The sequence below is a fragment of the Hipposideros armiger genome, unplaced genomic scaffold (assembly GCF_001890085.2).
Source record: "Hipposideros armiger isolate ML-2016 unplaced genomic scaffold, ASM189008v1 scaffold_43, whole genome shotgun sequence".
In the NCBI taxonomy this organism is placed as follows: domain Eukaryota; kingdom Metazoa; phylum Chordata; class Mammalia; order Chiroptera; family Hipposideridae; genus Hipposideros; species Hipposideros armiger.
The window spans coordinates 4,596,257-4,611,098 of record NW_017731393.1 but is presented as its reverse complement, the minus strand read 5'-3'; the positions used below and the strand labels follow the sequence as shown (position 1 = coordinate 4,611,098).

At 43.8% G+C, this 14,842-nt stretch overlaps 1 protein-coding gene across 9 annotated transcripts in view; it reads left to right on the top strand.

Annotated features, from left to right (window-relative positions):
- Window positions 1-14,842, top strand: part of EML1 (EMAP like 1) — a 172,477-nt gene that overhangs the window by 83,326 nt on the left and 74,309 nt on the right. Inside the window, exon 1 of one of the 9 annotated variants that reach the window (XM_019639388.1) lies at window positions 10,907-11,128. The exons of the other annotated variants lie outside the window; for them this stretch is intronic. The gene's annotated coding sequence lies outside the window, so the exon portion shown is untranslated. Of the gene's footprint in view, window positions 1-10,906; window positions 11,129-14,842 lie in introns of those variants that run through there. 9 annotated transcript variants of the gene reach the window in all.

The window sequence follows — 14,842 nt, the reverse complement described above, 5'->3', positions numbered from 1 at the left end:
GTGCTGGTGATTTTGATCTCAATGACGCTCCTCGGTCAGGGAGGCCCACCGAGGTAGATGACGACAAAATAAAGGCATTGACCAAGTCAAACCCATGTTACACAACACGAGAGATTGCAGAAACATTGAACATCCATCATTCAAGCGTTCACGACCATCTGAAGAAGCTGGGATACGTAAGCAAGTTCGATATTTGGGTTCCGCATGAATTCAAAAAAGTTCATTTGACGGCGTGTATAAACATCTGCAATATGCTCATTAAACGTGAGGAAAACAATCCTTTTTTGAAGCGACTGATAACTGGTGATGAGAAGTGAATTGTTTACAACAATGTGGTGCGCAAACAGTCTGGGTCCCGATGTGATGATTCTCCTCAAACGACATCGAAAGCAGACATTCATCAGAGGAAGGTTATACTCTCAAGTGTGGTGGGATTTTAAAGGTGTCATGTTTTTCGAGCTCCTACCAAGGAACCAAACAATCAATTCGAATGTGTACTGTCGGCAATTGGACAGTTTGAACAAATCCATCATCCAGAAACGTCCAGAGCTTGTTAATTGTAAAGAGTTGTGTTCCATCGCGACAACATGAGACCACACACAAGTTTGATCACCCAGCAAAAATTACTGGAGCTTGGATGGGATGTGTTACCACACCCACCATACTCGCCTGACCTTGCGCCGTCAGACTTCCACTTGTCTCGCTTTCTTCAAAACTCCTTACGTGGTATAATGTTCAATTCAGATGAGGCTGTAATTCAGCACCTTGTTCAGTTTTACGCCAATAAAGACAGGTCCTTCTATGAACAAGGAATTATGAAGCTCACTGAAAGGTGACACAAGGTTATCGAACAAAACGGGCACTATATCATTGATTGATCTTTGTTCTTTATATAAATAAATGACCTTTGAAAAACATAGACAAAATACGTCCAGCACTCACCAGAGCCTGTGGACATTCCTATTTTCCCGTTTTTCCCTGTTAGCCTCCGAGCTCTCAAAGGATGGGAGCCGTGCACCCTTTGTGGCTGGAGCAGTGCCTGGCACTTCCTGGGAGCTTATTCCAAGTTCACCGAGCTCGTACCCAGCTCCAGCCAACCCCTTGCCACACGTTTCCACTTGCTGGTTCCCAGAGCTCAGCTCTATAGACTGCAGTGGGAACAGTGAAGCTGGAAATATTTGGAGAGGACATAAGGGAAAAATAAAGGCCATTCATGTAAGAGAAATTGTTTCAGACATTAGGCCTCTCTGTTCACAGGAGCAAATGACCTGTGTAAAAGTCTTGCCTCTCAACTTCACAGTGAGCAAGCAGAGACCTATACCTACAGCTGCAGAAAAGCCTCGCTGTGCGGTTGTCCAATGAGGGACAATTGCGTTGGCTTCACGTGAACATTTGTTCTCGCGAGGACTGACTGTTTTGCTTCTGGAAAGTCTGTAGCATTGAACGTGTGCACCCACTGCATGATTTTGAGCAGGAAAGGGACGCAGTGGAGTTGTGTGGGTGCCCCGAGCCACTGTCAGCGGAGGCAGGAATGCCACCATGACCACCACCTCCACTGGAGGACTGCAATCGGCCGTCTGGAGCCTCGTTTCTGTAAGCAGTGTGTCAGTCTTCCGAAGGTGCAGTCACGCTTGTGAAAATGAGCGTTGTGACTCGTGTCCCATCACGGGGCCGGGGGAGACTTTCCTTTGTTCATCAAGTCCAGTATCACCACCACCCGATAACACAATGGGAGTTCCCAATTTTAGTATTGCCCTGCTTGTTGAAAAAAAAGTCTTAGGGCAAAAACATGATATTGAGGCTATTGGAGATTTCTATGAGTGTTACCAATGTGATTCCATCTTAGAGGGAAAAAAGGCCCACGTCCACGTTCACGCCAAAGAGGGAAAATGAGCCAGGAACACAAGTGTTAGAGCTTGGTTGTGACCAGGAATGTTCTACAAAACAAAGCACTTTGTACTGACGAGAAACAGACTGTTACTGTGGTTCAGAACCCTGGAGCGGACGCCTCAAGGTCGTTCTAGATACTGATTTCAGCCAGTTGACAGGGTCAACAAATTCATCCATTTGTTTACTCATTCAAAGCCAGGCATGGAACACATACTAGGTGCAAAATAAACAGCAGTGACAGTCCCGCCCCACAGAGAGCCCTTTAGCAGACTGTAAACACCCTGGCAGAGCTGGGGGACCTCGTAGATTCTAGTACTGTGCAAATACCCTTAGCGTGTCTGGACCTCAAAGGCGTGGGTACTGTAAACACCTGTGTTATGGGCTGAATTGTGCCCCCTTCCCCCCCCCTCCCCCGCCAATTCATATGTTGAAGCTCTAACCTCCAGTAACTCAGAAGGTGATTGACTGTATTGGGAGGTAGGGTCTTTAAAGAGGTAATCAGGTTAAAATGAGGTCGCTAGGGTGGGCCCCAATCCAACATGACTGGTGTCCTTACAAGAAGGGGAGATTAGGACACAGGCATGTGAAGAGGGACGACCATGTGACGACACAGGGAGAAAGCAGCCGTCTACAAGCCACGGAGAGAGGCCTCAGGAGAAGCCCACCCTGCCAGCACCTTGATCGTGGACTCCCAGCCTGGATCGTGGATTTCCCAGAACTGTGAGGAAATAAGTTTGTTGTCCATGCCACCCCCTCTGTATTACGTGGCTATGGCAGCCCCAGCAAGCTAGTCCACCCTTGTAGTGTGTCCGGACCAGTAGGTTCGCAGTGTGTATGTGGGGTATGATATGAAGGAATGCCAAATTTCTGTCCGTAAAGAGAAAGGAATTGAAGCTGTTGTGAGCTTGTAGACTGGGTACTGATTTCTAGGCTCCTTTCATAGATGTCTGACAGTTACAGTTCTCTCTCTTTATGCTTCCAAATCATTTCATGTTCTTTACCCACCAGTATTTCATTTTCTTCCTTTGAAAGATGCAGGTTCAAGTTCGTTAGCCCCTGTTTTGAACATTCTGTTAGCTGTTCTCATTCAGACTGGGCACTTCTTCGGATGCCCTTTTTTTTCTCTCTGTTTGGCTAAGTCCTTTTCATCCTTGAAAACTCAGCCACCACTGTCACCTGGTCCAAGAAGCCTTCCAGAGCCTCCGGTCTTGTCTGCGAGCCACCGTCGGAGCCTCTCTAGAACGTCTGCGTGTTTTTCTGTCATTGCCCTTTTATTAGCGCGGTCGCCTGCACTTACAGATGCTGCTGCAGAGAAAGCACAAATGGACAAAAGAATGAACGTATCATTTTCTTGAAAGCTAGTCATTCAAAATGGTTGAAAAAATTTGGGGTACTTTTTTTATTGTGGTAAAACATATGTAAGAAAATTTGCGATTTTAACCATTTTTAAGTGTACAAATTCTGTGACGTTAATTACATTCACTGTTGTGCAACCATCACCACCGTCTGTTTCCAGGGTATTTATCATCACCCCAAACAGAAACTCTGTACCCATGAAGCAATAGCGCTCATTTCTCCACCTCCCAGCCCCCAGTTACCTCTAATCTGCTTTCTGCCTCGAGGAATTTGCCTACTCTAGGTATTCCATACAAGTGAATCATAAATATTTATTTTTATGAACTGGCTTGTTTCACGTGGCATAATGTTTTCAAGTTCCATCCATGTAGCAGCGGTCAGGACTTCATTTCTCTTTATTGCTGAATGTTTCGTTGTATGGACGGGCCTGATTTCCTTCATTCATTCATCAGCTTCTGCCCTTGCGCTGTGCCCCTCTTTGGGCTGCTGTAATACCACTGCCGTAGACATGAGTGAACGAACACCCCCTCGAGTCCTTGTTTTCAGTTCTTTTGGGTGTGTACCCCCTGAGGGGAATGGGAACTCTGTGTTCAACCTTTTGAGGCAGCACCACCCTCCTTTCCACAGCAGCTGCACCGTTTTACCTTCCTCCCAGCCGTGTACGAAGGCCTGACAATTAAGTTCGTGAACTTGTTGCACCGATGTTGCTGACCTCTTTTGATATCAGAGGGATTATTCATTATGATTTGTACCAACTGGGCAAACAGTTAACCAAGTTTGTTATTCGGAAGTGCTGAAAAGGCTGCGTGAAAAAGTTAGATGACCTGAACTTTTCGCCAACAATTCATGGCTCTTGCATCACGACAGTGCACCAGCTCACACAGCACTGTCTGTTCAGGGAGTTTTTAGCCAGTAAACAAATAACTGTATTGGAACACCCTCCCTACTCACCTGATCTGGCCCCCAATGACTTCTTTCTTTACCCGAAGATAAAGGAAATATTGAAAGGAAGACATTTGATGACATTCAGGACATCAAGGGTAATATGATGACAGCTCTGATGGTCATTCCAGAAACAGAGTTCCAAAATTGCTTTGAAGGGTGGACTAGGTGCTGATGTCGGTGCATAGCTTCCCATGGGGAGTATTTCAAAGGTGACTGTAGTGATATTCAGCAATGAAGTGTGTAGCACTTTTTCTAGGATGAGTTCGCAAACTTAATTGTCTGACCTCGTATGGGGTTCAATTTCAACACATCCTCGCCAATGCTTGTTCTTTTCCATGTTGTTGGTCAAAACCATCCTAGTGTGTGTGGAGTGGTGTCTTGTGCGGCTTCGGTTTGCATCTCCCTAATGACCAATGACAGTGATCATCTTTTCAGAGGCTTGTTGGCCATTTGCGTATCTTCTTTGGAGAAATGCCTACTCAAGTCCTTTGCCCCCTTTTTAAATTGGGTGGTTTATCTTTTCGTTATTAAATAAAATGGTTGAAACTTTAAAAAGTGGGCTCCTTAAAAGGGTGGATGCTTCCTAATACCTGCTCTCCAGGAAACTTATTATTTGAGGGTCTCCCCCCTCCCAGTTTTTTAACTTTCCTCCAGTTTTCCCCCTAGTACTATATTCACGTGTCACAGTAAACTTCAAATGGTACTCAAATAAAGAATCGAACTTCCAATTTTCACATCAGAAAGTGCTACAACTCAAATGCATAAATATCCTTTTCGAGTGTATTTAAGAGATTAGAACACTGGATTGCCAACCTGTGTTATTTGAACGCTCTTTGAAAGTGAAAATGTTATAGCAGCGTTCTCTGAGCAGTGTTTTCCAGTGGAATTTGGTATGGGGTTGGAGGCAGGGTTTTGAGTGTCGGGAGGCAAGTGTCTTCTTGGAGAGAGCTGAATATTCAGCTGAATGGTTGAACTGTTGTTTAATCTCAGTCTCACTCCTTGAACTCGTCTAAGTGGAAGGAGAGTCAGGTGGGGAAGCAGCCTGAGGCCTCTGCTCAGGCACCGCTCCTGTTGGACCATCAGTGGCTAGGAGCCGGGTGGTGGGGGTCTTTTGTGGAATTTGGAATGGGGAATTGAATTTCCAGTGTGATTTTCAAAGCTCGTTCAAGAGAGTAAAATTGGGAAGTGGGGGAAATAAAGTTTTGTTCTGACTGCTGTAATATGTAGCATTGGCCTTGATTAAAAATAGTTTTCTTTTAAGGCCCATTAAGAAAAAAATCTGCTATACACTTTAGGTCCAGAAACAGTCCGATTTATCTTTATTCTTTCTTTGTCTAAACTGAGTATTTTCTTATTTTTTGTATCCTGCCTCATTCCATGAAGGGTTTTTGATACCTTGTAGCACTGGAGTAGGTTTTCTGGAATCATTAAAATATGTATAACTTCTTTCTCTCATTTTACTGACAGATGGCATGTTTTTTGTTTTGTTTTGTTTCTGCTTTCCTCCCCTTCAAAAAAAAAAAAAAGCTCTGTAGAAGTATCATTGACACACAATAATCTGAACATATTTAATGAACAATTCGGTAAGTCTTGACATATATCCATGCAACCATAACCACAATCAAGATAATGAACATAAAGGGCCGGCCGAGTGGCTCAGTTGGTTAAGAGCCCACTCAGGAGTTTGAGCTCTGAGCAACAGCAGTTCGATGCCCGGCCTGAGCTGACCTGCTGCTAAGCTGCCAATAGGTAGCAGGATGGCTCAGCTAAAAAAAATAATAATAATAATGAACATAGTCATCATCCCCTAAAGTTCTTCTGTGCCCCTTTGTAACCCCTTGTCCCCTTCTCCCCTCCAACCACTGATCTGTCATTACAGATAGTTTTCATCTTGTGTGACTTTATATAAATGGAGTCATACAACACATACTCTGTTTTCTGGCTTCTTTCACTCAGCATAATTATTCTGAGATTCATCCATGTCATTGTCCATATCGATGTTAAATGTTTTTATTACTAAGCAGTCTATCCACTGTGTGGACATACCAGTTTGTTTACGTGTTCCCTTGTTGATGGACACTTGGTTTCCAGTTTTGGGCTATTACAAGTAAAGCTGCTTTGACCTTTGACCATTTGTGTCCAGGTCTCTACATGGATATGTGGTTTCATTCCTCTTGGGTAAACACCTCGGAGTAGAACTGGTGGATCCAACAGTGGGCATAAAGTTAACTATTTCCCAAAGTGTCTGTACCATTTACATTCCCACAGTGGTGTATCAGAGACCCACTTGCTCCACATCCTAACACTTTTTTTGTAATAGATTTGTCTGACTTTGACATTAGAGTAATGCTGGCTTAATAGATGAGTTGATAAAAGACTCCCTCTTCAGTTATCTGGAAGATATTTGTGTAGAATTAGTATTTCTTTTTCCTGAAACGTTAGGTAGAACCCACCAGTGAAGTCCTCTGGGTCTGTGGTTTTCTTTGTGGAACTTTTTTTCTTTTATGCAGGAGTTGAACCGACAACCTTGCTGTTAAGAGCGCACGCTCTATCCACTGAGCCATCCGGGTGGCAGCTCAGCTCAAGGTTGCTGAGTTCAGTCCCAGCTGCAGGTGGGCGTAGCCCACCATCAAACAGGCAATCGTGTTATACCAGCTAAGCCATCCTGCCACCTGTTGGCAGCTCAGCGTCAGCTCAGCTCTGGCCCATGTGGGAATCGAACCAGCAACCCAGTTGGTCAGAGCTCGCACTCTTGACCAACCGAGCCACTTGGCCAGACCACTTTGTGGAACTTTTTAAAACTATAAATTCAATTTCCTTAATAAAGCTATTTAGATTCTCTCTTCTTGCGTGAGCTTTAGTAGTTTTTGTTTTTCAAAGAACTTGTATATTTCATCTAAGTTATTGAATTTACTGGCATAAAGTTTTTCTTAATATTCCCTTGTTATCCTCTTAATATCTGTAGGTCTGTAGTGATGTCACCTCTTAATTTGGCTACAGGTTTGTCAATTTTACTGATTTTGTTAAAGAGCTGGCTTTTGGTTTCATTGGTTTTTCTCTATAGCCTGTTGTCCTATTTCAGTGATTTCTGCTCTAATGTGTATCACTTCCTTTCTTCGGCTAACTGGGCTTCTCAGGGTTAGAAGCTGGGGTCGTTTTTCTTCTCCTTTTCTACTGTAGGTGCTCAGTGCTGTAAGATTCTAAGAATCATTTTATCTGCATCCCACACATTTTGATATGCTGTGTTTTCATGTTCATTCAGTTCAGAATACTTTCTAATATTCCATTCTATGCAATTTGAGTTAATTTTTGTGAAAGTTGTAAGCTCTTTGTCTAGATTTATTGTTTGTTTTTAAAAATTTTTTTAGCTATGGACATCCAATTGTTGCAGCACCATTTGTAGAAAAGACTGTTCTTTCTCCGTTGAATGGCCTTTGGTCCTGTTTCAAAGATTACGTGGCAATATTTAAGGGGTCTGTTCCGGGGCTCTCTATTCTTTCCTTTGGTCTATATGTCTATCCTTTCACCAATAACATAATGTCTTGATTACTGTAGCTTTGTATTGTCTTAAAGTCAGGTAGTATCAGTTTTCCTGTGCTGTTACCCTTCTTCACTGGTTGGCTATTCTGGGTCTTTTCTTTCCCACATAAGCTTTAGAATCAGCTTACACAAAATAGCTTGCTGGGATGTGCTGACTCTTCAGATCAAGTTGGGAGGAACTGACATCATAACAATAGTGGGACTCCCAATCCACGAATATGGAATATCGCTCCATTTCTGTAGGTTTTTAAATTTTCCTTTCATCATAATTTTATAGTTTTCTGCATATAGATCCTATATATATTTTGTTGATTTCTTTCATCATAATCTTATAGTTAGATTTTGTTAGATTTATACCTAAGTGTTTCATTTTTTTTGGTGCTCTTATAAATGGTGTTGTGTTTTTTATTTCAAATTCCAATATTTCATGGGTGGTATAAAGGAAAGCAGTCACCTTTTGTATATTAGGCTTGTACCGTGCAACCTTGTTATAATCTCCTATTCTGGGAGGTTTGGTTTTTTTGTGTGTTTTTTTGTCAATTCTTTGGAGTTTTCTACTTAGGCAATTATATCATCCGCCGTTTTGTTTCTTCTTTCCCAGGTTGTACACTTTTGCTTCTTTTTCTTGTCGTGCACTGTCTGGACCTTCAGTATGACGTGATGAGAGGAGAACGTGCTTTGTTCCCGATGTTCTGGGGAAAACATAGTGACTCACTGTTAAGTGAGGTGTTCGTAGGCTTTTTGTGGATGTTTTTTATCAAGTTGAAGTTCTTTATTCCTGGTTTGCCAGATTTTCTCTTTATCACTGGTCTTAAGCAGTTTAATTGTGCTCTGCCTGCCTTGGTGAAATTTTCTGCATGTTTCTTGTTTGGGAGTCATTGAGCTTCTTGGTCTGTGGATTTATAATTTTCATCAAATTTGGAAATTTCTTACCCATTATTTTTTATTTTTTAAAATGTTATTATTATTATTTTTTTATTGGGGAACAGTGTGTTTTTCCAGGACCCTTCAGCTCCAAGTTGAGTAGTTGTTTCAATCCAGTTGTGGAGGGCGCAGCTCAGCGGCCCATGTGGGGATTGAACCAGCAACCTTGGTGGTGTGAGCACTGCGCTCTAACAAACTAAGCTAACCGGCTGCCCCCCATTATTTTTCTAGTGATTTTTTTGTTTCCCCCTCTCTCCTTCCCTGTAGGGACCTGAGTTACATAGATAATAGGACCCTTGAGGTTGTCTTACAAACTCTTTGGTGCTCTATTCGCATTCATATTCATTCATTCATTCTCTCTCCTGTCTCTTTCTCTCTCTAGTCTGTTTTCTCTCTGTGTTTCATTTTCTGTCTGTATTGCTGTTTCTTCATGGTCACTAATCTTTTCAGTTAATCTCATCCAGTGTCATGTAGTTTTCTAGAAGTTTGACTTTAAAATACACACACACACACACACACACACACACACACACACACACACATTTCATGCCTCCATCTAACATAGTCAACCTTCCCTCTGGCTTCTTTCATGTATATACTGTGTCAGAGGAAGGGTTACAATAACTGTTTAATTTTCCTTGTCTACTAATTCTATCATCAGTGTCATTTCTAGGTTAGTTTTGCTTGGTTGGTTCTTTTCCTGCTTATGGGTCATATTTTCCTGCTTTGACTGCCTGGTCATTTTTATTGGATACCAGACATTGTGAATTTTGCCTTGTTGGGAGCTGGATATTTTTACATTCCTATAAATACTTCTGAGCTTTGTTCTAGGATGTGGTTACGTTACTTAGAAACAGTTTGATCCTTTCGAGTCTTGCTTTTGAGCTTTGTTAGGGGGACGGGAGGAGCCTTTGGCCTGGGGGGAACCCTCTGTTCTGTACCCAACGCCCTGTGGATTATGTGGTCTGCTCACATGGAAATGCTGGTCAGCTCTCAGCTGAAGACTTGGCGGGTATTCTCTGCAGACTCCCCGTTTCCTCTCTCTGTGGTTCTCTCCTCCCGTTCTCTGCCCTGTGAACTCAAGTCACCCAGGCCTTACCAGACTTCCAGCTCTGTCTCCTTAACTTAGGGCGTGCCCCTCCCCACATCACCTCCTAGAAACCCCAGGCTGCCTGCTGGGGTAGCTGCAGGGTCACCCCTTCTGCTTTCCACCTCTGAGCAGCCACTGACCCTCCTTGTCTGGTGGCCAGTGTCTTGAACATGCCGTGCAATGCATTTTGTCCTTTCCTTTTTTAGCTGCTTCAGGCAGGAGAGCAAATCCAGTGCCGGTTCCTCCAACTTGGCTGGAAGCAGAAGTTGATGGCACTTTTAGAAAGGTAGCTACACAATGTCGATAAGAGAGACAGAGAAAAAGATTCACGGTAACAGTAACCACAAAAAAGGCATGTGGGTAGTGGGGGGTCAGAACGCAGACCTTCCTTTAGATTCTAACCTTAGCATGTTGTGGTTCCACTTTTTTCATAGGAGCCTAAAAGGTAAGCTCTACATCGAGAAGCCGGGGATTTTCAGTGTTAATGTCTGTCTACTGTATTATCCTGAAGACGGACCACTCGCTTCAGTATGTATCAGGAAGTTTTATCTTGGAGAACCAGTTATCTGGCATTCGTCCCACTGGTGGGTTTTAAACCATTTGAACTGTGCTTTTCTGACTTTCCATCCCAACTATCAAAGGACAGGCTTTTATTTGAAGGACTATCGTATGAAACCAATCAGTCTCCATACAAGCCAATCAGTGTTATGGGTAGTGTAACCGTCTAATACTTTAAAATAGAAAATTTTTATACAAATGGAAATTAACAGAAACAATTAAAAGTAGATTTTATTTTATTCTTTTTGCTGAAAGGTTTTGATACCATGTAGCAAATAAAAATTGATTAAGGCTACCTTTTTAGATACTTTTTTGTTAAGTCAGTTTAGGAACTGATGACATCCTATCTAGCCATTACATCTCTAACAAATGTAACGAGTGAATATTGTAATAGTCTCCTTATAAAATAAGATTTAGACTATAGCTTCAGATCTCTTTCAAGTTCTCCCCTTATGCTCATTATGTTGTCTGCTCACCCCTCCTCCACCTCCATAATTTTAATCTTTCCTTTTATGGTTAGGGCTTGGCAACCCGCATGACTTGCTAGGAGCATTATTAAAAAGCTGTAGCCTTCTTCCTCTGTCTGTCTCATCCCAGCCGGCCCAGACACTGGCTGTACCGTCCCTGCCTCCGTGCTCCTGGCACTACCAGACTTCAGAGCCAAGGCCATGTTAAGCATAATTGTTTCCCCATCACTGGGAGTTTCTTTTCTGCTCAACTGCAGGATCTCTTGTTTGCTTTAAAACTGGGGGGAAAAAGGGATTAATAAATCTTTAATGCCTAGGTCTTTTAATTTCTAAAAGAAAGAAAATTACTTCTGCAAAGGTAGGTGTGTGTGTGTGTGTATATGTGTGTGTGTGTGTACATGTGTGCATGCATGTGTGTGAGTGCATATGTGGTGTGTGTGCATGCATGTGGGTGGTATGTGAGTGCGTGTGTGTGAGTGCGTGTGTATGTGTGTATGGGTGTGCAGTGTGTGTACATATGTGTGTGCCAGGTATTAAACACTCCAAAGATTCCAAGGACTCCCAGTGCTCCATGGGAAATCTTTGTTGGCTTGATAACTATGCTTAGACAAAATGAAATTCAACTATATTTCAAGATAAAGTAACACACTTCGTAAATACTACTCACCTGGAGATTTCAAGGCTGTTCTTTTGATAAATGACTGTTCTTATTTTTCCTCTTTTGCTTGATTCATTATTCATTAATTGAAACCCAGTGGCTCACCTGAAATCCTGCTCTATCCTCTTCACCTGGGTTTTGATCTAGGTTTGTCTAGTCCCCATATGACATCTCTTGGCGGCTTTTCTCCAGGCTTGGGATTGGGGTGGGGTGGGGACTGTGTAATTGCTGTCATCTGGTGAGTTGTGGCCAGCCTGTCCTCTGTTGGACCGAGTGTCCTAAGGCTGGGAAGGTTGCAGTGTTCGTCGCATTCCCTGGCTGAGGTCTGGCCCAGAAGGGCGCTCAGTAACATTTTATTGATGTGAACAGTTTGTTAGCTTTAAACTATGTCATTGTCATCTAAATTTAACATAGTCACATGGAGCTTCTTAGGGTGATTTTCTGTGGTTTTTTTCTGATCTCAAGCACCATTATTTCACAACCGAAGACTCATAAGAGATCATTATTTTTCCCCCCAGATTCAAGAGGCTCTGCTGAAGTTCCTTTAATCAATAGTGAACGGCAGCATTTTTTTATCGGTCAAGGGCTGTTGTAGAATTCTTTCACTGTCAAGTATACGAATGATAGCGTGTGAGCGTCAATTGAGACAGGTTCACTGATGGAGAGGGACAGTTCTTGTAGTTTTTTGTGAAGAGATGAATTTCAGAGCTGGAGCTCAAGTGGCAGGTCCAGCCCAGGGACAAGCCAGACTTGGAGCTCCTGACTGACCCAGGTGATCAGAGGACAACTAGGACTCTTAGAAGAGGAGCAAAGCTGGAGCCAGTCAGACAGGAGTGGTGCATAAGGCTGCGCATCTGACAGGGGGCTGAGAGCCGGACCTTAATGTGACAGAGATATAGTGCTTCTCCACATTACCTGTTTCTTTATTTCTGCTGCTATTGGATGTGATAGAATGGTTTAGAGTATGACAATGTAACATAACTTTACGGCCAACAATGCGTAACATGGAAAGCCAGCTTTTATCTGAGATGTGTACCTGCAAATTATTGAGGGAAAGGTTGTTACTCCTTACCGCTTACACAACTGGCACTAAAATATTAAAGCCTTGTAATAAGATTTTTTTTTTCTAAGTAGCATGTGTCTCATGTTTCTGAGATGGTAAAATGACGCAAAAGTTCTATGTATGTTTTACATAGTACCATGCAAGCCCCGCTGGAATTAATACTGGGCGTTGGACAATGTGACAAGGTAGAAAGAACAGACGTTTTCCACTGAGCTTCCGGGCGGTCACTTTCTGGCTGTGCGACTTTAGATGAGAGGGACAAGAAACCCAGCTTCTCCAATGTCATCTAGGAAATGGGGACGATAAGTAAAAGGGAGGATGTTTATGGACTGGAGATGATGCACTGCGAGGCATAGCGTCTGACGCATTATGGGTGGGACGCAAGGGTAGCGATTATTGTTTTAAATAATTAAAGGCAAGAAACATCTCAAGATAAAGGGGCAGATTCTAAGTGAACCTTTGAAAATAAATAGCTCCCCCCACCTCGGACTTCCGGGAACATTTCTCAGACAGCGACAATATCTTTGTATCACAGAAGGTTTGCAGAGTCAAGAGCCTGTTTTTATCTCTGGATAATGAGACAGTCATATGAATGGAGGGAAAAGTGTATCTCCCTCACCTTTTAAATAGAATAAAACAGACAAGCTACTGGAAGATCTTTTAGTGCCACCTTTTACTGGAAAACAGTAATTAAACTTAGAAGTCATAGCCACAAATAGCTGCCCGACGATCCTGGACACGGGCAGGGCTGCAGGGTCATCTTTTTGCCTCGGAACCAGGGGTGATGTAGATCCTACCTGGACCCATGGCATCACTTTAAATTCAGAAAGAAGCCAACATTAATTAGGTTCTCATGAGCGGCAATGCAGAGATGATGTCATGCTCAGTCCATCCTTTGGCCTCTGATCACGTGCTGCCACGTGAGGGGCTTGTATGGGACTATCCTTTCACCTGAGGTTAATGTCACCTTGACCAGAGGTGCTCCAGAGGCAGAAATGGCACCTTTTCCTCTAGTCTAGGCCTCTCATGGGCCAAGCCCTGCACAGGACTCCCAGAACTGGCTCAGTAACAGTTGTTCACGTTGATTTCACTGAGATCAGTGTTTGCTTTTTGCTCGTGTGAACAGTAACAATAACAACAATGAACTGGAACAGTCCTATACGACCACTTGTGCTGAGCACCTGTTTGCCAGCCTTGTATCAGATGGTTCACATACATCCACATTTATCCTCACCAGAACTTCAGAAGGCAGGTGATATTTTTGCCAGAGGGGTCGAGTCATTTGCCAGGGTATCACAGCCAATTAAGTGACAGACCCAAGAATTGAACCCTGCCCGCTCTGAGTCCCAAGTCAGGGCTCTTTCAGAAGCCCCAGGGCCCAGGCCGTCCAATGCAGGTAGCACTGATTATCAGCCTTTCCGAGGACTGGTTTTCTGAACTGTGTTTGGCCCTTGACGAAATGCCATGAGGCTGGAGTTCAGCCCTGAGAAGGCCCACTGCTGGCAGAGCATATAGAGTATCGTCTAGAGCAGGTAGCTCGCTAAGACGGCTGCAGGAAGGGCCTCAAACCGCTCTGGGGCTGGTGCTACCTGAGATTAAATCCTGTGTGCCCTTTGCCCTCGCGTCAGTGTGTGCAGCGCGATCGCTGAGAGATAGTAACCCGCTGCTGTGATAAAGGGGTGCTGCCTGTCGTGTGTAAATCGATCCCCAGGCCTCCCTCAGGAAATGAGCAGGTGCCCCAGCCCCAGCCAGTTAGTGCTAGCTCAGACAGAAGTTTAAAGAACCCAAGAGGTAAAAACAGAGAGAATATTGTCTTTTTCAAGCCTCCCCCAGAAGAAAAGCTAAAGAGACTCTGTGGTTAAAACTATTGGCGTGACCTCCATGGACACATTCTAGAGGTACAGGAAGGAAAAGGACTTGGAAATAATTAACTTGGGGGCCGGCCAAGTGGCATGTTGGTTAAGAGTTGGCTTGGGATGCCAGCTCTGAGCAGCAGGGCCCCAGTTTGGATCCCACATGAGGGCCAGTGATGCTGCGCCCTACAACTAAGATGGTGAACAACAGCTCGACCTGGAGCTGGGCTGCCATGAGTCACTGGTGACAGTGTAGGCTGCAGTGGGGCTGGCCGGCAGCTGGCGTGAGCTTTCATGAGCTGCCGTGGAGCCGCCGGGAGCCGCCTTCCAATGGCCGGCGAGTGATGCCTCACACAGGAAGAGCGTGATGATAATACCAACATGGGCCAGTGAAGCGACATCCTCCACAACTAGACTGAAGAACAAAAGGACAGCAACTTGACTGTTCCCCTTCCCTGATTCCCCAATGCTGTTCCCCTCCTCCAATTCCCCAATAAA